Source organism: Haliotis cracherodii, unplaced genomic scaffold, assembly GCF_022045235.1.
Source record: "Haliotis cracherodii isolate W230 unplaced genomic scaffold, xgHalCrac1.p SCAF_16, whole genome shotgun sequence".
Taxonomy (NCBI): domain Eukaryota; kingdom Metazoa; phylum Mollusca; class Gastropoda; order Lepetellida; family Haliotidae; genus Haliotis; species Haliotis cracherodii.
In genome coordinates this window covers 27,223,204-27,247,508 of record NW_027266271.1, presented here as the reverse complement: position 1 = coordinate 27,247,508, position 24,305 = coordinate 27,223,204, and the positions used below count along the sequence as shown (strand labels likewise).

The following is a 24,305-nucleotide window of genomic DNA, read 5'->3' as shown; positions in this document are numbered from 1 at the left end:
CCTGCCTCAAACATACCTGCCCAACGTTCAACGGTTGAAGAGCTAGGGCACATATCCCCATACACTTGTGACATGCAGTTATGAAGTTTATGGGGAGTACGTTTCTCTAAAGTAAAAAACGTGATGACTGCTCGGTAGTCCGTCTTTTCAAATGGCTGTCATTAATACACAGACGGCCTCAGCAGACCAAATACACTTAAAATGAACTACTCAAACAATGTCCTTCATTAACTAGTTCACTTTGTTATGGCCTATAGTTGAAAGTTTGTCGGGCTTAGGACTTTTTGACTAGCTCTTATACATATACCCCGAAAGAAACAACTTTATCATGACACTTGTTTTGAACCTTAAGAGGAACAAATAGAGAATACCCTACTCATACCATACCATAGAGACCATTTTATAAAAATGGTAGTGTGGTGTTTTATTTATTACCCACGCTTGAATATGTATTTAACAGTAAATGCATAACATTCGTTCGTTAACAGACCAAACTGTAACCGGTTGCAAATCTGTTTGTGCATGAATGATGGTGTATGCTCAGATATGGCATTGTTGACATTTCTGTGCATATGCATTAACAACATGTTCCTACTGTTGTGTGTGCAAACATGACCTAACGAACCCTCATGATTTTTTTTGAAGAATTTCTTTCTCTCATGGTAATACAAGCGCATTGTTGTTAGTACGCAGGACAACTTTAAGAAAACATATAAAGTCAATTAGCGCCACGCTTTGAATGTCGGATCAACACTCAGTCATTCGCACCGACGGGGTCCCGGTTGTGCAATCAAAATTGTTCGGTTTCCTTTATCTATCAGCGGTTTCCTTAAAGGGCAAGTTCACACGGAAATGAACCATTTTTTCTTGTACTTTTTCCACATTAAAAGTGTTAACATAGAAGTGTCATAGACAAAAATATAAAAACATCATATTTAATTAACATATTTTTGGCACTAAAACGATTCATATTTTTCACATTTACCAAGTGTTCTATTTCCATAACAAAAACACCATGGCTTATGCCCCTTGCAATATGACGTCATTGGTGCCAATTGATAAACATTATGACGTCATCATGCTTTGTTAGAGCCGCTTCACGTGGGGTAGGTACAGTTTTGTGATTCTAGCATCTCAGATGCCAGCCAGAATTGTGTTATGCTGAGACACCACTGCGCCGGAGTGTGTCGTAGACCATGTTGTTTTACCGCAAACTGGTCCTTGATATCTTTTGCGTTGAGAATAGACAGGGACCCAGTTGAATTGGCACCAATTACGTCATAATCTAAGGGGGATAACTCAGGCCTATTTCGCTCGTAAAACGAAGGCCTCATAACGGCATATCACTTTCACACTATTGTGAACTTCCTACTTTCACTGTGAAAAAAAATGAGTGTATATTTTCAAACACAGATACTAACTAATTCTAAAATTGCGTTTTGTTTAGAAAAAGAAAGAAAGCGATTTTTGCGTGTACACTTCCCCTTTAAGCTATCAGCTGAATTTATATCCTTTCGGTACCATTTCGGAAAAGGGAAATCAGAGTACACGCCAAAGCCGTTTATGTAAACTGTACAACACCATATTGAAGACGTGAAAACGTCTGCTTACATGTCAGTGACAGCTTCGAACGACGGTCAAGGTCACCATCAAAATAAGAATAGACAACCGTGATCTACTCAGAGTTTTAGGCTAGAGAACAAGAGGACATGTTATTGGGATGTTTTGGGCCATAAAAGCAGAAGTTAAGCACACTTTCACAGAGCTTTCGAATGATTTGTATCGGAATTATTCACTTTGAGTGATAACATGAACAAACACTTTCGGAAGCAATGTCACAAAATACGCTTAGCCTGATGGCACAACCAGACCATCCATTTGAAACGTAAGTCTAGATATCTGTCCAGACAGTTTAAACTGCCTTCATTTAACCACGCTTAACCTTTACGTTAAATCAAATTGTCGCGAAAGTGCTAGGGTGCGTCACGTTCGATAGGGACCCTCAATAGAAGATCTATCGGTAGTCGTACATTGCATATGGAAACAGCTCGATTATTTATGTCGACGTCTATAGGAGCTGTGACGATCTTGGTTTGGTTTAATAAAGAGTGTGTTAATGTATCTCGCTTCCATGACGTCTCGTGATTATATTTTGAATGTAAAACGTATTTTCGACGTAAAAGAAGTCACGGTTATCCAATCAAAACGAATAAAACGAGGTCAACCTTGTACCACACACGTGTGAGGTACGGATTTAGCATCTTGCCACATGTATTTTCCCCACGTGGGTAATAAAGAAAAAGGAGGAAGTCCCTTCTTATATTTGTGAAGTGATGCCTTAGAGTGTTGGAGTAAGTATTCACGTCGCTATATAAATGCAATAATTTTGAACACGGCGTTTAACACCATTTCACCTAACCTCAACATTAAACAAATAAAAAACGGTAGCCACAATGAGCAACATCTATTGTCTGATATAAACCTGTAGCCTAGAAGTAGACAGCCCTATGGGCATCAACTGTGCTCCCCTTCTTGGTGATCTGTTACTTTATGAATACTTTCTGCTTGGATTGACCAAACCGAAACAAGGGAAACTTCAACTTCAGCTGTATCAATGATTTCATATAGTTCAATAATGTTTTTACAGGCTTACAAGTGATTTGCCTTTGCATGTATTTGTGATGACTAGAGGGAGAATTATAAGCACCTGCTCATGATATAGTTAGGTTTCTAATAAATATGGAAAGGGTTTTGTCGCTTTTATTATTATGAATCATAACAAATTGTCATGATACCAGGTCTTCACGTAAAGGTAAAGCATCAAGTCATTTGTTTGCAAATTTCAGATTCATGAACGTGCTGTCTTTGTCTGATTAAATTGAGACTAGGGACGTCATTGATGTCACGCAAAACTGTATTGTGTTTATAACATGTGCCCAAATTCTGTAACACAGTGTATGTGAGCACCGACCCTTTGTTACTATTCAAATAGTTTGCTTATGGATTTCATATTTAGGGACAAGAACGCCATCCCCTCTTTCGCAATGGCATAAGTATCGCAGCTGTGTATCCCCGTATCCCAAGTCTTTCGTTTTTATATCAGCTTTACTGTCAGTACCTTTAAGATAGCGCACATAAAATTCAGCACGTCATCATCAAATGCCAGTATCTGGTGTATCCCCCATTTCTAGGGATGCCAACCCAACATCTGCATGGCAAACTTTGGATTAACTTCCAGATGACAGCCGGTGGAACAGCATGCCACTCTTCGGGAAGATCATTGAACATTGCGTCCGATATCTGGTGTTGGACGTCCCGATCTCTGACACGATGTCCAATGACATCCCAGAAATGTTCGAGGGGGCTAATGTCTGGACTCTTGGTGAGCTAGGAGCTGAAGAAGTCCATTAATACACGGGCCGTATGCGGACGAGCATTGTCTCGGTGAAACTAGAACTTTCGCCCAACGCTGCGCTGGAAGGCCTCAGTACCTCATCACGGTAGTAAAGACGTGTCAGGCGACCATCTCTTCACATAGACGTAAGTCACTTTCTACCATCGTAGGTAATACCTACCGCTTCCATAACTCATCCACCACCGATATCGATGATTCGTCTAACGGAACATGGGTGGTATCCTTCATGTCGAAGTCTGAATTCGACCATCTGCAAAGAGGAACTCATCAGCATGAAATGTAGCCAGTGACGTAACTGTCGTATGCCATGACGTTTAGTCGATGCCATTCGTAGCTGTCGCGTCATCCCAACTCCAGCCTCCACAACGTGCTCTTAAACCTGCAGCTTTTAGGCGATTCCTCACGGTTTGGTGATTGATTCTCCCACGAGTAGCAGCCCTGAAGTTACTGTTTGGAGGAGGATTTAAATCCCCAATATATCCATCATAGCATGTGCACTTAAGTGTTTCCATGTCAGTGTTTCCTTCATTCGTGCAGAGTTAACGAATCTGTAATATAAAATCATTAGAAGGAGCTGTGTTATAGGATCCAACTTACTATGAACACTTTATTTCAACGTAGTTATTCAACTCCTTCACTGCACGTACATATCGTTATATTGTGATGTCTCCGATTTTCACTGTAACATACTAATTTATAGCGTTTCTAAACTGAACTGTAGAACTGTTCTGATTCCATCTTCTACTGTAGCATTCTACTTAAATTACATTGTGGCGGCACTCATCAGTGTTATCTACTTACACTGAATTGTTTACATTACAGTGTCACCATACTCTGTACAATAGCATTCTACTTACAATTTAGTGTTTCTTGCCTCTACAGTGGCATTTTATTTACGTTGCAGCTTTTCCATTCTACTTACACTGTAGTTTTTCCAAATTCTAAAATATTCTACTCACACTGTAATGTTTAGAACCTCTACATTAGCATTCTTTTCACACTGTAGTATTTCCAACCTCTGCAAAAATATTCTACTTACGGTTTAGTGTTACCACGATCTTCGGGAGCATTCTACTTACGTGGTAGTGTTTCCAACCTCCAACAACAACATTCTACTTACATTATAATGTTTCAGCCTCCACTGTAGCATTCTGCTCCACTGTAGAACTCAAGAAATACTGTAAGCCATGCCAGCAGTGCCTTCAGAATATATCCCAGAACATCCCGTCTTCGTACGAACCTGATACACTCCTCCGCTAACTTGCGGTGTGTGAAAAGCTGAACTTTCAGAATATTGAACAAAAGCAGCCCTACCGTGTGACTTGTCCCCTAAAATATTTTGAATTACTACCATGAGAGCTTCAAAAAAACCCTTATTTATCATTGAAGTAGACATGATTGCTGTGCAATTGATGATGAACTGAGGGGATGTCACGTTGCTGGAAGGTCATCAACTGTTCTTGCTGTGATTTCAGTCAAGATCAAACCTTACATAACAGTATGTCTCAAGTATTATTTATCAAACTCTCTGCCACAGTTAAATGGAACGATAATAAACTATGCTTATTACACATAGCACTTATTATTTAGCCATTCACTCTTCCATTGTTTAAAAAAAGGTTCTCAAAGGTATGTTACAACTTGCCACCACATGAACTGAAATAACATTTGCGATAAATAACGCAATTTATTTATCCTATAACTTTTGAATGCCTGAGTGGTCTAGTAGTAGAGCATCTGCATGGAGAGCGGAAGGCCCGGGGTTAGATACCCGGTCGCGTCATACCAAAAGACGTTAATAGAGGGTACTTGTTGTTACCCTGTCTGGCGCTCGGCCAGTTAAACCCCATTTCAGCTCACCTCACCTCCTATAACTTAAGCAAATCTAAACCACAAGAATTAGGATTATGCAATATCTTCAAATAACTTCATAGTTTTGGGACATCAGCATTTATCAACTTAAGTGCTGACCATTGGAAAAAGTTAAACAACATCATACAGTAATTTTCCGGTCATAGCCAGAAGCTTTATTAACGTTATCAGGGTAGTACAACACACACGAAAGTGGGGAAACAGTTCATATGATGACACAGGACTAAACTGATAGGTAATCTACACATCATAAAGATCATTGTGCAATGCATATTATCACTGTAAAAAAAGTTTTCGATACTTTTCGTAGCACTCGCTTTCCACGTGTAATCATCCTACGTCACACTTGAATGATATGACGTCATGATATGGAGACGTCCAAACGTTCACAGTTATTGTCAAAACATAAATGTCACATAGTGCCCTGCAATTAACCTGATAACAATGCCGACAATAACAGTCAGAATCATTCGGCTGTTACAAACATTTCACATTCCCTAAGGAGATTATTACCAATATATGGGGTCCAGAACATTTCTTCAGGGATGCCACTTCTTTTGCCATCGGGAGTGTGAGACCAAACACCGTTTGGGTTACACGATGTGCACGCCTTGAACCAAAATCCAGACTGATGTTCCTGTGCGCAGTTCATCATGGTCCGCATCATACGTAGAGAAAGGCTGTCCTTGCAGTTCACCCAGACAATCCCCAGCATTGTTACTGGAATTTGCACTTCCCCAGTTAGATACATATGAAAATGAATATTTATTTCCCGAATCTATCTGGAATTGAGTATCTGCTGTCTGAAGCTCGAAGTCACATCAGCGAGGTCAAAGTGAAGTCGGTGAAGGCGACCATTTACAATGTAGGATATCTTGTCGTTGCCAAGCCAAAAGTCCTTGGCTGGGTCTCCAAACCCATCTCTGTAATCTTGCCATGAACGGTTGAAGTCAGTGGAGTTAGTGTGTCTTTGTATGTATGTGTTTCCACCCCAACTCATTCGACACCACACCCGGAAGTGTTCGGTAGATAGAGTTGGGTGAATGAAGAAGACTCCCTCTTCACCATCGTAATGACCACTTGCAAGACCTTCAGAACAATCTGGAACATACAGCAAAGAATAATATGACTCGGCAATATTGCAGTTATTTGACGGCGGCATGTGAATAAAAATGGTTTTAACCTTACCATAATAACAGATTAAAGGTTGTATTAGGAGATACATGCTTTGTTTGTCTAAACAAATAATAAAATAGGTAAACGATGTGGAAGATGATACAGAAAACATGCCAGCAGGTGTATTAAATCATCATAATCGGATGCATCCATGCTCTCAAAACCTGAATATCTTGCAAATAAATAAAGTTACAAAATCCTTTTTATATTGATGGGAAATCTCGAAAAGTTGATTGTACGATTCCGTCTATATGATAGGCATGTGTTTATGAATGGCTATCAAATAGTGATGATACCAGGTGTTCACGGTGAGCAGGTGATCAGGTCATGGCCCTTAGCTCAAGAATTAGACTTTACTCTTAACAAATTATCAGATCATGATATATGGATGTTAATACCAAGTATTAGAACAAAAGTAAGAATTGGCGACAAACATCCTTTGCATGTTAGTCCATCATCTTCTTTATATCAGTTTCTGAAACTGATATAAAGAAGATGATGGACTAATGTGGACTTTATTTTATATATATATATATATATATATATATATATATATATATATATATATATATATATATATATATATATATATACAAAAATGAGGTAAATGTTCAATCGGTGTACATGTAATATATAATAAAATAATAAAGTCCACGTTAGTCCATCATCTGTGACACTGAAGAGCTGTCATGAGACAGCGAAAGTACTATGTATGAAACTGATATAAAGAAGATGATGGACTAACGTGGACTTTATTATTTCATTATATATATATATATATATATATATAAATATATATATATATATATATATATATATATATATATATATATATATTGCCATCAACTGGAGGAATTGCGTACAACATGTTTCAACTTCATCGGTCCATCTCATTCAGAAGAGAAGACATGTGCAACCTTCTTAATTCAATGAATCTTTACTTAATAAGGAGTAATAATTTGTTGTTCTTGTAAATTGTATAACGTCATAAGTGATCAATACCCAGTCTCAATTATCTGCCGAAAGAGATTCCACTGGACGTAAGGGGCAAACAAAGTGGTGGACATTACATGAACAGACAACTAAAGTTTATTGATGACGTCAGGTGATCTCGAAAAACAACTCACAAAATCATAAGTCGTTCACAGTCGTCGCCAATATATCCACCATAGCATTTACACTTAAGTGTATCCATGTCCGTGTTTCCATGATTTGTGCAGCGTTTACGAACCTGGAATATACAATCATAACAGAGAGTTATGGCATAGGCTCAAATGATAAATTTACTATGTATACACTATTTTCGTCGTGGTTTTTCAACGCCTTCACTGCAAGTACATATTTTAAGATAGTGTAAAACTAATATATTTCATTAGGGCGTTTCACTGTAACAATCTACGTTGTTGTGTTTCTAACCTCAACTGTATAACTGTTCTAATAGAGTTCCGAACCTTTAATGAAGCATTTTCGTCATATTACAATGTTTCGGAAATTACCTTTATTATTCTACTTCCGTTGCATTGATTCCAACCACTATTCTAATTGCACTGTACATACAGTGTCAACAAACATTATTCGAAAATCATACTTTAATTTTGAGTTCCAACACATTCAACTTACACTGTAGTGTTTCTAAGATCTACTATAAGATTTCATTGAAGTGGTAGCATTTCTAGCATCCACAGTATCAGGTGCTTCGAACTTCCATAAGAGCTTTATATTTACACTGTTGTTCTTACATTATGGTGTTTCCAACCTCTTCAATATGTCACTCTACCTACGTTGTAGCGTTTCCAATTTCTTCAATAACATTCTACTAAAATTGTACCGTTTCCTATATAGCAGTTTATTTACATGGTAGTGTTTCCAACCTCTACAATAACATTCACGTACTTTGTAGAGTTTCCAACCTCAACAACAACATTCTACTGTTGTGTGTCTAAGATCTACAAAAGCCTACTACTTACACGGCAGTGTTTCCAACAACCTTTGTAGCTGTACGACAACCGTCTACTTACGTAGGGGTTTCCAACCTTTATAACAACACCCGAGTTAAAATGTAGTGTTTCCAACCTCTGCAATAGCTTTCTCATTATACTGTTCTATTATAACTATACACTTTTTTTCAGGTTACCAATTGACCTGCCTTTACAAGATCTACAATCGCACTATTTTACCTCCAAACCCCAACAACGCTATCCTACTGACAGTGTAGCTGATAAATCACAATGCTTTAAGAATGTCCTTTTCTAGCCCCGCACGCCAGCAACTGATATTTTACGCCCGTTTCCTAACGTTCACGGAAAGTATGTTTGAAACATTTATAAACAAGTTTCTTGTTTCGTTTTATAAGTTAGTTGAACACTTCGCCTCGGGTTTTTATGATTTTTAAAACCCTTATACCTGGGATTTTTAATCCGCGGATGAAGGTTTTAAATATCATAAAAATCCCCGGACGTGCTTTATCTGGTTTACAATGGACGTTGTGCTGTTTCTTCCGCTGATACATGTAAACTGTGGGGTGACTATTATTCAGACAAAGAAAAACCTCACCACTTTAAACGCACCGTTATATCCAAATATCCTTATAATATAGAAGAAATTCGCCGTAAACATCCACTAGATGAACCTTGTATACATAAATCTCCAGGACCTTATGGTATGACAAATAAGAACCTAATTTTTTAAACACTCCAACGCCTATTCAAGCACATACTTGCAATCTAGTACTACCACTGTGTCTCCAGACAAACATGATCCCCGAAACTACAGAAGCATAACTCTTACATCGTGTCTATCTTAACTCTTAGACAAAACCATTTTAAGTAGAAGAGGAAAATACACCCAGTAACCTGCACTCCTTCCCCGGTGTTTTACAATTTGGTTTCAGAAAAAGAACATGGAGCAATTATGTCTGCATTCACCGTATACGAATGTTTATTTCTACCTAGAAAGAGTATCGCAAGTGTTGCCGCCTTTTTAGATAATGAAAAGGCACGGACAGCTGGACAATTATATTGATGTGTTTCCCATTAGACAATGTGTTGGGCAAGGTCGAGGTACGTCATAATGATTCTTTCTCGTTTTCATAAATGATCCCAAATACATTTTCTATATAGCGCATTATTAAATGCTTGACAAAAATCAATGATTATTTAATCCACCGAGGAGATACATTTGAAGGTCAGTGTCATTTTGAAGGTCATGTTCTACATTTAACATATACTACTCAAAATTTGATAAGGATCGTAGATATTTTTCTTAATAAAAAAACAAAATAACTGCATAACTGGCAATATTGTGTTCAAGTGAAATCAAAAACGTCTCCAACACACTTGCACGCGCATTTCATGCCATGGGAAATGCGTTGCACATCACAGTTCATGCTTTTGCTACCATTGCACGATTTCCAATCAGGCAACGGTGTCTGATTCATTCTGAAACTTTAAACTCAATTGAGTGTTTACACTACGTTTATCTACGCAATACCCCCTCAACGTGTAAGGCGTCGCCTGACGACAGAACAACTGGGCAGATGTATTGGAATGCTTGATGCTGGCTATTCACAACGTGACGTTGCCAATGCACTAAACGTCAGCCAGAGCGTTGAAAGCAGGGCCTGGTACTGACAGCAAAATTTTGGTACAGCAGCACACCGACATGGGGGTGGTCGTCAGAGGTCGACAACCCAACGCCAAGATCATTTTGTGGCTCTTCAGGCACGACGTCATCCCTTCTGGACAGCAACCAGCCTACGTAACGACCTCCTGAACGCCTCGGGGGTGAATGTGTCCACTCAGACGATACGGAATCGTCTTCACAATGCAGGTCTCTACTCGAAAAGGGCATGTGTCCGAATCCCCCTGACTGTTCGACACCGGCGGGAGCGATTGGAATGGGCTGAAGATCATGTCACTTGGACACGGACCGATTGGGTTCCAGTTCTGTTCACCGATGAGTCCAGGTATTGTTTGGACTTTACAGACAGGAGACAGCGGATGTGGCGACGACAACGTGAACGTTTCCATGATGCCAACATCAGTGAACATGACCGTTATGGTGGTGGTTCCATCATGGTCTGGGGTGGAATCAACAGAGATGGAAGGACAGATCTTCATGTCCTGGAGAGAGGAACAATGACGGGGGTGAGATACCGGGATGAGATCCTCGATGTGTACGTCAGACCCTACGCTGGTGCTGTTGGCCCTGAGTTCATCCTGATGGATGATAACGCCCGTCCTGATCGCGCCAGGGTGGTTGAGCAGTACCTTGAGCAGGAGACAATTGTCCGCATGGATTGGCCAGCGCGCTCGCCGGACTTGAGCCCGATTGAGCATGCCTGAAACATGCTGCAGGTTGCCCTTTCACGCCGTAGAGCACAACCCACGACTTTGGCAGAGCTCGGACATGCCCTCGTGGAAGAGTGGAACAACCTTCCCATTGGGAACATCCGGGTGCTTATTGACAGCATATCTCGACGTTGTCAGGCCGTCATTGATGCAAGGGGAGGTCATACTCGATATTGACACTTCATCGACTAAGTGTAATGATGGACTATCCCTCATAACTGTGTAATTCTTTCTCTTGTTTGCTGTTAACATTTTTTAATGAAATGCCTTTTTTTTTTTGCAGATTTCAAACATTCCATATTGATACAAGTTCATGCCGTTCATGAATTTTCATTCATAACATGATTAAACACGTTTCTGAGTCAGAGTCATGTCTTTTGTTATGTTTGTGGTAACTTACACACATATCACCTAGTGATCCTTATCAAATTTTGAGTAGTATATATAGTACAAAAAATAATACAAATGCACGTACAACTATCATTACTGGTTCTGGGTATGCTTGGTACAGCCCTCTAGAATATACGACGAAACAAACAAAAAGTGTGCACAACAAGATCAAAATAACTGCTCCTCCTCAAAATGGAATTTATGGATGTCAACTTCTTTATTATGATGAACACAACGTTTCGGAGTATATATTTACTCCTTCATTGGGTGAATTAATCCTATGAAGCAGAGAACAAATACATTTTCCTTTAATAACAATAGTAATAAGATAACAAAGGTGGAAACTTAACAAGGGAAGCCAACATATTATTGGCCCTAATAAGTGATTAGTGACAAATGGAAGCCAACACTTGAAAGTTAATTAACGCTGATAGGTGATAGCGGTGGACAAATAGAACAGTTAACAGTCTCAGGGGAAATGGCAGAGGCGCCAGCAGCGCAGGTCCCAACCCCAGAGGATGTACAAACCAAATTCCATGCAACTGTAGCTACCAATACATTGGATAAATCCTCAGATCCCTTAATACTAGATTCAAAGAACATCAGACCTCTGTCAACAAACTAGACCTAAAATCCGCTTTTTAAGTTAACATCTAAAATCTTATCTTTTGTATATGTATTACTTCCAAATGCCATTCAAGGACTACATAAAGGTATCTTAACCTTATAATCTGATATATAAACCAGAATATTTATTAACACATATATTGCTCTCAATACCCATGGAGTGCACTTTTATGATTATATTGTCATTATATACATTGTTCATAAGAGAAAGCCACTTTAACCACAAAAACGCGTACAGTTCGGTATGACTAGACTGACAAAAGTAGTCAAAAGTAACGACAACTGAATATGACCGAGATATACCTGAGAAATATCTTTACTCATGGCATAATAAGAATATTGTAGCTATTTAGCCATGCTTTGTTCCAATCACACTTTTGCACTTGTACACAACAGATGTAATTCAAAATCAACATATCGGCTTTTAGTTTCAACAATAAGCAGTAAATGCGGTATTGTGTCACTGGATTTCTGTCTGGTCAATTACTTGATTCTCTGGTTTCTTAAAGACAACCGTCGCATGGCAACATACAATGCTTACTGTTCATGCAAATTGTGTGAGTGACAGGTGTTACTAGTCGGTGTTACCTGTTGTAATACTGAAGTTAAGGGTCGTGTCTATAAGATGTTACCACATTTCTAGGCTAATAATGTGTTATGGTATAAACTAGGTTTTGAACATGCTTAGCTGTAAACATGCCTAGGATTTATGTCACTTAAAAGAAAAAAAGCTTTGAGTGTTTTAACTCAACACGTTAATGACATGTGACACATATCAGGGTCTTAGTATCCTCAAATATCAACATGCTTTGAACATAACATATTCATGAAAAGTGTGTAATATAGTTATTTGTGCCATTATTAGTTACCCTCTTCCGCTCTCGAGTCAACACGATGTACGTTTACATATATCTACTGTCGTAACAATCGTTATATCATTAGTCTAGAAGAGTCAGAAGAGAAATGTCAAAAGTTGTGCGATGTCCAATCAAAACATATTTGGGCATTTAAAATGTTGAATTCGCCATACTTCTAACCTTTTGTTTGATAGAGGCTTCAACTACTCTCGTTGGATGAAAGATTTATTCACAGAGCCGTATACATGTCTGACATCGACGATGCATGAATGTCAACAGACACATATATTCAAACATCAGGGGCAGTTAAATCTGATCATCATTTCCGGTTAACATATATGTATAAAGCATATAATAGTGCAAATAAAACGTCCATAAAATATCAATACACGGTTACTTAAGTTTACATTCTAACACCCCCACTTAAACTTAAGTTAGTAACTTGTTTTTGTTTTGTTTAACATGCTACAGGCAATAAACACATATATCCACATATGGTGTCTGTTTGCAAACACTGCATTTCTCTCCATATTTACAAACACTGTATTTTCATACACCACTCACACTGATGAGTTTCCTCATCCTGCTACATGACACTGGTTTTGTGAACACATCGGCCACATTGCATCCTGACTCAATGTACTTCAGTTCAATCACATTGTTCTGCACTTCATTTCTGATGAAATTATATTTAATGTCAATGTGTTTTGATCTTTGCTGAGTCACTGGATTTTTGGCGAGTGCTATTGCTCCCTGATTATCCATTGCTCCCTGATTGTCGCATTGTACATATTGAACGGGCATGTTTAAGCTCTTGCTTGGTGTTGATGTATCGTATTGTAAGCATCGCAAAATTAAAGAAACATACACTAAGTACCAAAACTGTTTAAACGGTTTAGAGGGTAAGAGGGTTGAAGAGAGGGTCGGATTGGTAGGTGGAATGTGCCCACCTCTAATATGAAGAGATCACTTTAGATGACTAAATATTAGCTGAGATAATGATGAGGATAAGATCTTATGAAAATTACTCGAACTCACATTCTTGCATCACTTAAAGATACACCGATTGGGACCCAATCTTCAATAGCGTAATTGCACTGGGCTGAGATAATCGAGACTGTGTATTCTCTGTTATTTATTTTCAGACGACAATAGGTGCTGCAGATACACCCATTATCTGATCTGCAGTGATTATATGTCGTTTCCAGAAAGTGTCCTTGTCTCATGCCTGGACTGCCACGTGCTGAACACTGCACCTGCTCCGTTTTCCAAAACTCTGCACCTGAAGGCCTGAGTGACAGTGACAGTGGTGGCATTGACTAAATGCCTCTTACTGTATTGGAGAAACATAATGGCTTTGTTAATGAGTTACTGACAGTATTGAATCAACTGCATATGAGTCAGTGCCGTAGCCAGCCGGGGGGTGGGGCTTGTTTCATATAGAAAACAGTTTTATTTGAATCAAGTTGGGGACGAGTGATACTTGTACAAATATTATAATCTATATTTTATATTTACATTTTGATGCAAAATCACACATTGACGGTTTCGATTGGGAAATGACTGGTCTTGACTATCTCCATGTAAATAATGTCATTGGAAGTGCAGTATGATGAAAAAGGATCTGTAAATAAAGTGACCAAACCCTTTCCTTATCCAATAGAAATCTCTCCATAAAGCATAGTCGATTGTACGATGCCGACTATATCATGACTAGTGTTGATGATTCACTATCAAATAGTAATGATACCAGGTGTTCGCTAAAAGGCACAGGACAAAACAGGGAATACATCGGACATATTTCTTGTCACTGATGCGTCAAAGTTTGAATTGTCCTGCACATGAAACATTTTGAAACTTTATGGAGGCCTTGAAGGTTGATCAAACAACTTTTTGTGGTGAGCGTTTTCTCACTCTGGATCTTTATGGATAGATCTAAATATGAGTGAGTGAGTTGGGTTTAACGCCACTTTTAATAGTATTACAGTTATATCGCAGTGTGTCAGCTTAATGTGGGAGGAAAGCCCGAAGTGATGCAGGTCTCAGACGTTTACCACTTCGGTGAAACCCATGAGCACGGGTATGGTGCTGACAAACCTAGAAACATAATCGGGGCGAATCGGGGACCTCATGCAAAAGAGGTGGGACACCCAGATAGGAAGCAATAAAGTTAAAGAATTGAAACCAACAAACGGTCATACCTACCTGGGTTGTCAGTCAAGACATGACGAGATCGTTTTACGACGATGTCGCATTGGCCACAGTCGGTTTACTCACGAATATCTGTTTAATAAGACGAGGACGAACCTCCTAAGTGTATCCCTTGTGATGAAAGGTTCACCACCAAGCATATATTGCAATCGCAAGGGATTCACATTATCAAAGCGTAAATTTGAAAGATCTCTTTTCCCGTTTCAGCGGGCATCTCATTATCAGCTATTTAAAATAAATTGGTCTGTGTAATAAATTTTAAATATGTGTGTGAATAATTATATGCTTGTTTTTAAATTGCTATTGTGTGATGCTATTATCAACTGACATTATTGATGGCTCTGTCCAGGTTAACGTAGCGTAAACATATTGTTCCCCTGTGTGACACGTAATCCTATCATAATTATCAACCAGTGTTTTAAAGCCAACTTATTGCTGAGTGTTTCTTAATAATGGCTTGTGTTATGCACGAGGACCAGTAGCTAAAGTGATGACATAAATCCTGCTGGGGTATCATACAGGAAGCCGAGGTACTGTACGTCTCCATGATCCCCAAGGTGTCCTAGCTTTGGTGACTGTTGGCCTATAGCCCGTGTTGTAAAACTGTATATATGATAATGTTATGCTCAAATATGTTTCATAAAATGTTTTTAAATATAGCACGCTCAAATATGTTTCATGAACTGTTTTTAAATATTACTTTGCATAAATGACTCAATCGTTATTATATTGAACGTGGTGTAGTCGCTATATGGCTGTAATAATGCCGATGTGACGTTAAAATTTAAATAACTCACTTAACTCACTCATTCGAACCCACAATCATAGGTTTCTGGCGCGCCCTAGGGACGCAACTCTGCACGGTGAACCGCGGCGCCTTAGACGACTAGACCACCCTTGCCCCCGATCTAAATATGAAACAGATGAGGCGGTCTCACTGGTCTCCTTTATTTAAGGTTCAGGTTGGTAAATCAGTGGAAGGCAATTTGATTGTGATTGAACGATATCAGATCATCGATATACCTGAAGCTTAAGTTCAACTTACTGGCCAGATTACCTCGTTTTAACTTTGCCAATCCGACCAGAAATTCCGAATCATATGCATAAAGTAGCAGATCTGCAAGAAGGGGAGCAAACTTGGTGCCCATGAGGATATCTTGCCAAAAATGTCTCACCCTAAACTTTAACGTTGATCTAAAGTCATCGGTGGTCAGGATCGCTGACTTGCTTGATGAATGTCATCGATCCCAATCGATGCTCATGTTGTCAATCACTGAATTGTCTGGTCTACAGGCAACTACTTACAGACCGCCGTCTACCCATGAAGATTCCGGGGTAGAATAGGTCTTCAGCAACCCATGCTTGCCGTAAAAGGCGACTATGCTTGTCGTGAAAGGCGACTAACGGGATCGGGTGGTCAGGCTCGCTGACTTGGTTGATACATGTCATCGATCCCAATTGCGCGGATCGATGATCATGATGTCAATCACTGGATTGTCTTTTCCAGAATCGATTATTTACAGACCGCCGTCATATAGCTGGAATATTGCGGAGTGCAGCGTTAAACAATGAACAGACAAACATGGTTTTATTCTACTTGTCTCAAATACTTTCTGTGAATTTATATAAAGAAAGTCGTTCCATGATTGTATTGAGGATTATGGTTAGTCTTTGAGACAGGGTTTTGGTGGTACTTTTGCTGGACCCAGCAATATATCTCTCTTTATAAGGAGTCAAGTCAAAGGTTAAACAGTACTGATTTATAGTTTTCTTCGTCAGTTAACATACTGGCCTTATAGGTAGCGGTATTTGATATATCATTTATACCAAGGTCTTTGATCAAACAATTAATGTAATGACGCTTACATATAATGGTTAGGTTATTTGAGGCCTTGTCAATGGGTATACCAATGGCTCAAAGACGCTCATTTACGGACAGTCGTGGCATTTCGTAATGTTGAATAATTGCATAATTTTGTTGTTTTTCTGAATTGTTGTTGTCAGCACGATGCCAAACAATACATAAGGATTCACGTAAACGCACGTTTTATACCCATTCTTGGGTAGTGAAATGCATGGGGCTTGCATAAAAGTCAACTTTTGCGTGGAATGCATGCTTTTCTGTAGCAGTTGCATTTTTGTGACTTGATTCCATACATGTACTACAATACTGAAAATCAAACGTTACTTTTTTTAAAAATACACTAAAATAGTGGTGTCACAGGAACTTTTGTTGTTGAGTATACTTACACTATAGTGTTTCGAACCTCTACGATATCATTCTACATACACTGCAGTGATTCCAGCCTCTACAACAGCATTTAAGTACATTGTAGTGTTTCAAACTGTAGCATTCTACTTACAATGTAGTGTTTTTTACCTCTCTGTAACACTTCTATTCTGTAGTGTTTACTAGATTTACTGTAGCATTCAACTTACAGTAAAGTGTTTCCAGTCTACACTGTAGCATTCTCCAGTCTGTGCAACAAACCTGCCAATGTCAAGTGTTGGAATAACTGCAGGGAAAACCTCAGAAAAAATGATAAAAAGGCCATTTTTCCATATTTTTCTTGAGTGTTATTCAATAAACTCCCGGCAGCAATTTATTGGAACAATAATATACTGTGCTATGTTGTTCATGACGATGTCATTGAGTCCCCTTATTTCATTCCCCAGGCAGGTAATGTTTTTAAAAGTTCAGGTGTCCCATGACTTGCACCGCATGATATGTCATAACATTGGCAATAAACAACGCAGGTGAAGGAGTCCGACATGTCTTTTAATAATGGATGTACTTCATTGTACCGTCATTGGGGATCGGTCGATATATATTCAGTGCTCGAGTGTGCGCACCCGTTTATCTTTGCGCCGACGATTTTGCTATTCCAACAATCAGAACTAGACAGACACAGTGTTAAAGCATTGTCAATTGTACCTGAGGTGTAAAATGTAGACACAACAGGCTGGAGCTCGATCAGTCTTGTGGATAGTTGTCACTCTTACGTAGGAGATAGTGATTCTATAGTGATACTAGGCCATACTAAGTCCTACGTAAGAGATAACAGATCCTACATAGGAGATAGTAAGCCCTGCGTATGAGATACTAAGTCCAATGAAGGAGATAGTAATTCTAGGCCATACTAAGTCCTGCGTAGGAGATAGTCAATCTAGGCTATACTGAGTGAGTGAGTGAGTGAGTTTGGTGTAACGCCGCTTTTAACAGTATTCCAGTTATACCACGGCGTGTCAGCTTGGTGTGGGAAGAAAGCCCGAAGTGATGCAGGTCTCAGACGTTTACCACTTCGATGAAACCCACGAGCACGGGTATGGTGCTGACAAACCTAGAAACATAATCGGGGCGAACCGGGATTCGAACCCACAATCATAGGTTTCTTGCGTGTCCAAGGGACGCAACTCTGCACAGCGAATCGCGGCGCCTTAGGCGACTGGGCCACTCGTGCCCCCTAGGCCATACTGAGTCCTTCATAGGAGATACTAGGTTGGTTGGTTGGTTGGTTGATTTGTTGGTTAACGCCGTACTCAGCAATATCCCAGCTATATGACGGCGGTCTGTAAATAATCGCGTCTGGGCCAAACAATCCAGTGATTGACATCAAGAGCATCGATCCACGCAATTGGGATCGATGACATGGATCAACCAAGTCAGCGACCCCTGACCACCCGATCCCTTTACGACAAGCGTAGGTAGCTGAAGACCTATTCTACCTCGGAATCTTCACGGGTCAGGAGATACTAAGTCCCACGTAGGGGATACTTTGACTTAAATTACTTAAATTTCACCGTGGCCCCACTACGCTTCCGTATTAAAACGATTCTTTATAGATGTGACCTGGAAATATTTATACCTTGTGATGGGAAAGGTTTTGGGGAAATATTTATTATGAACATGAATAGTTTTGTTGCTTTTATTACTGACAAATGGAACATCGTGAGTGGACATGGAGCCTGTTTCAATTTTACATAAAAAAGTGCTTATCAAAGTCGGATTAAAGGACTGAAAGCCGCATCATCACACAATACCAAAGCTGTGCAAAAACAAGTCTGAGTCGAGAGTGACACTTTATTGTGGACAAACGTTATCACAATGACAATAATAAGAATTAATAATAATAACGGTGGACGCAACAACGTTTAAGTCCACACTACTTGAGTGTGCGAAAGCAACAGGGTGGCCAGAAATTGTGTGAGAAAATGGCAAATTATTGAAGCATCATTCGGACAAATCCATGCCAATGTATGCATACTTCACAGAGCATAATGTTCACGACCAGCTCTGGCGACTGAAGTTGCACATGCGCTGAGAGATTGTTGAGATCTGTAGCAGACCTGAAATTGCAAATAGACGTTCGATTGTTCTCCCTAAAGTACCTGATGCAGCTGTCACTGATGACCCACTCCTCATGGGCTTACAAAATGAAATCCCTGATGTTGCCCTCGAAGATTTTGAGTTCCCCACTCTTCTGAACATTTTTATGTCAATGATCTTTCTGATGTCATATTATATTCAGATCTGGGAATTACCGATTGAGAAACAGAGGACAGTTAAACAATTTAAGCAATCATTTCCACAGAATCAACTTGATCAATTAAATGAAATTATTTCTGTTTCTCTCGATGGGGACTGACATTATTTCTGTTACACTCAATGGGGACTGTTCTTTGCATGATATGAACTGTCTATGCTGCTGCTCGAACACTGGTGGAACTCCATACAGTTTTCAACGACACTGAACCACAATAGGGTAATAAACAAAACCATATTAAACAAACAAAACTAAATGAAACAAGAAAAGATATAGAATTTTGCTTACAATTACGCTCCTCGGGGCAATCCAATGACAAAAAAAAAATAATTTGGAAAACATTAAACACAAAATACAAGGCAACAAAAGAGAAAATTCTAGATCAAATTATTGATTCTCTGCGGGCAAAATTAGAGGTTTTGACACAAAGAAAAGGAAAGTGGGACAAGAAAAATAAATTCATAAAACAAATACATTGTTTAAACCGCAGTGATGAGAAAAGACCCACCATGGATTCCAGTGTAAGGTTTTGGAAACAGTTGTAGTCGAGGCCCAGGAACTGTAACCTCGAGGAACCATGGTTAGAGGATTACAATGATTGTGTGCATGAAAACCAAAGGTCACCATTGTTGTATTTCATTATACCCAATTGCTTGAAAAATGTATTTCAAATGTCCAAATCCAATACGGCGCCAGAGTCTGATCGTATTCGAAACCACTATTGGAAACTGTTCCCATTTGTCCAAACACCATTACTTCACTGTTTAAATTGTCTTGTGGATCCGGGTGATATTGGTTGTGCAAAGGTCGAACAATACATCTCCCAAAGAAAGGTGATTTGACTGACCCTAAAAACGTCCGCCCTATTACTTGTCTGAGTACACAGTACACACTATTTACAGGGTGTCTTACCGATCTTGTGTCATCATACTGCGCTTCCGATGACATTATTTAAATGGAGCAGAAAGGAGCCAGAAAGGGATGTTGGAGTTGTAAGGATCAATTGCTAATTAAGAAATGATCATTGAGAAAGCTAAAACTTACCACCGAAACCTCTCAATGTGTTGGATAGACAACAGAAAAGCTTATGGTTCTGTAACTCTTGGATAGATTTTGAAGTCACTGGAATGTTCTGACCTAGACAAGCGACTTGTTTTAATGAATTGCTGGTCAACTGAACTTGAGATGTATTCCCGGTGGCAGGTGGTGAATTCAGAACCCATTTCCATTAGAAGAGGAATATTTCAGAGCGATTCTATCAGTCCTTTGCTTTTCAGTTTTTCACTAAATATTTTAATTCTTTTGCTTAGGTGAAGTGAGTGAGTGAGTCGGGTTTAACGCCACTTTTAACAGTATTCCAGTTATATCGTGGCGTGTCAGCTTAATGTGCGAGAATAGCCCGAAGTGATGCAGGTCTTAGACGTTTACCACTTCGGTGAAACCCATGAGCACGGGTATGGTGCTGACAAACCTAGAAACATAATCGGGGCGAACCAGGATTCGAACCCACAATCATAGGTTTCTGGCGTGCCCAAGGGACGCAACTCTGCACAGCGAATCGCGGCGCCTTAGACGACTGAGCCATACGTTACCCCGCTAAGCAGAAGAAAGATGTCATCCTGGACCTCTTACTCTAACACCTCTTACTCACCTCCTTTTCATGGATGACCTTGAACGTATTACAAATGTACGATAAAACTAAAAAAGCAACAGATTCTCCTTGTCGAGTCCTTTTTTTTGTAATGACCTCCACATGTTTAAGGCTGGGAGAACAAACCTTGATGATGACGTTCCTCAACTTCCATCAATGAAGGGGCGGTCGGGTAGCCTAATGGTAAAAGCGTTCGCTCGTCACGCTGAAGACCCGGGTTCGAATCCCGACATGGGTACAATTTCTGGTGTCCCCCGCCGTGATATTGCTGGAATATTGCTAAAAGCGGCGTAAAACCAAACTTACTCACTCCATCAATGAAGATTCAATCAAGGTGCTAGAGATACTGTCACATAAATGTTAGACTGTTGCAGTTGTACTACTTCATGACAATGCCTTTTCCCACACCTCTCGACTTGCAAAGATTGCAGGGTTCAAACCTGGCACCAAGTGATTTCCACCTGTTTCCTAAACTGAAACAGCACCTTCATGGAAAGTGTTGTGAGGACAACGATGACCTAAAACCTGTCGTGAATAGGTTTTTCAGGGTGGTTTCAGAAACCTTTTTCCTTCACTATCGATATGAGAAGTGTATCATCAGCGCTTGACCATGATAATTGTATGAATCAAGAGTAATTTGAAATTCCAAAAAATCATTAAGAAACAGTTTGCATAAGTCAGGTTTTTCGATTCATACCTCAATGAACCGAAAATAATCCACAGTCCTTGTAATTAAATTCTACTATAGTTCATCTGAAAACAGTTGTATACAAGTAGATCAAAGCAGATTAATAAACATTCCAGGCGAAGGAAAATATAATTTAGCGTGACATAAATCAGGGGACAATCTCATTAAAATCAGATCTTAGTTCTCGCTATGCTAAACAAATATCTGAGGACATCTCATTAAGGGTCACGTCAGAACGACCTTTCATCCAACCAATCAGAACGTCGCTTTCCAGATCATGAAAGTGACAGTCGGAATGTGTTTTCTTATCATGCAACCACGAAATACTTTACACGGGGTATTCCGAACGACAGTTACGGGTTTTATGATTATATCCATACAATCTAGGTCATCTATAAGCCATTACAGAGTGTTCCTCTTATCAGTTTCATTTTCTTTAATCGAGAATACGTCAAAATATGTTTCGAAGCGTAGTCGCCAGTTTGAAACAAGTGTCGTAAAGCTCAAGAAAGCTGCCTTCTGATTGGCTACTGTCGATTTCTTGTCAGTCATTTCATTGGTCGGTCAAAATTCGCGACGACAGGTCGTTCTGACGTGACCCGTGATGGGTTGTCCTCAGATCTTTGTTTAGCGGTAGCGAAAACTAAGATCTGATTTTAATGAGATTGATCAGGGGATTGCTTAATTTGTGCACATAGCCTGACACGCTGATAAAGTAAGTAGCCAATCAACGGAAAGTATGATCTAAACAAAGTTCATAGGACCTGTCAATCAAGGCAAGAGGCGAAGAACAGTAAGACTGTAACGACCCGGAACAAATATGTCCGGTAGAAGGCGGCTGTTTCGAATGACATGGTCAGTTACCGCCAGTTTCGAACATTAATTTGGTTCCCTGAGAAGGGAAAGAGAGTGTTAGAAAAATGCGGATGAGAAATGAAATCTAAAGACATGAAATATTTGGAACCCAGGTGAGCGGGAAAAAAACCACAGGCGATTTAGCCTGCATCTTTGCTGTTTCATTCCTCCACTACTTTCGGTTTCAAAAGTTAGTTTGGACAATGAATATGCATGAGTGTGAGAGAGCGAGTTAATATTTAAAGTCACATCGGCATTGTTTCAGCCATATCGTGACTTGAGCAAGTTATGCATTTATATAATATCTTAAGACCTGTCGTCGAAGGACAGTATAACAACTAGCAAAATATCACAGATTCTAATTGTAAAACTAGTTTCAGAACAATAAAATAATCAGATTATAACAGACGACACAATATAAACACGGGCTATAGATCATCAGCAACTGAAGGCAGACCACCATACTGGGGACCATGGGGACTTTCAGTACCTTTGCTACCTGCATGGACCCCAGCAGGATTTACATCATACCCTCAGCAACTGGCGATTGTTTGCTAAGTTAGCCAAAAGTAAAAATACAAATATTCTACGTTTAAAACGCTAATAGCCAGAAATATTCTTTGAATGACATGGGACTTACAATATCCTCTCAGGGGGACAATCATTTTACACTACGTCAACCCCCTTTGAGGATATGGCCAGTAACAAACTCAGATATAATTTCGTTCTACCAGTTTTTAAAAGGTCTATCATGTTATACAATACATATCATAAAAAATAGTAAAACAATTCTATCTCTGTGAAAAACCCAATAACTAAATGAGAATTAATATTATAAAAAAGATCCTTGAGAGATGATGATTTGAAATATTTATCCCTTGTGATGGAAAAATCAACAAAGTCAAGCAAGACATGCTTGACCGTGATTCTCTCATCACAAGGGATAGAAAATGGAGGATCTTCACCTTTCAACAAATATTCGTTAGTGTATCTGCTATGGCCAATACGACATCGTCCTAAAATGACCTCCTCAAATCTGGACTGACTACCCAAGTAGGTGTAACCGATAGTTGGTTTTAATGCATGTAATTTATTTGTACCTACTTGGGTGTCCCATTTTTTTTATATAAGGACTTTGATATATCATCTAATTAAAGGTTTGTAGTCGCTGTATGGTATATGTGGTGGGGTCACAGATTTGTGGAGAGCTGCTTTTGCTGCAGCATCAGCCATAGTGTTACCCGTGATTCCGACATGACTGGGTAACCAGCAATAGACGATGTCGAATTGGCCAGTGGCAAGAGTATTGTGTAATTCTAAAATATCAAGAGTGAGTGGATGATTTGAGCGGACATTTTTTAATGCCTGTAGGCATGACAAAGAATCGGAGAGGATGATGAAGTTTTTGCAGATATTTTGTGTCTGATTATATTCCAAAGCATGAATTTGGCTAAATATCCTGGGCATGACGATACACGTGAGCAGAGAGTAACTTCCCTTGACTGTAATATTTGGTTTCACAAAACATTCCGTAGTAATAAAATATGCAGCCTCGGTGAGCGTGGCTTAATCTTTTTACATTCATTGGGAAATAAATGCAATAACACGTGACCAATTCAGCGAATCAGAATGCAGGAATTACAATGATCACAACTAAAGGTTAATCATAA

At 39.3% G+C, this 24,305-nt stretch overlaps 1 pseudogene; it reads right to left on the bottom strand.

Annotated features, from left to right (window-relative positions):
- Positions 1-5,753: 5,753 nt before the first annotated feature.
- LOC139463647 (fibrinogen-like protein 1) lies at positions 5,754-13,451 on the bottom strand (annotated as a pseudogene).
- Positions 13,452-24,305: the final 10,854 nt, after the last annotated feature.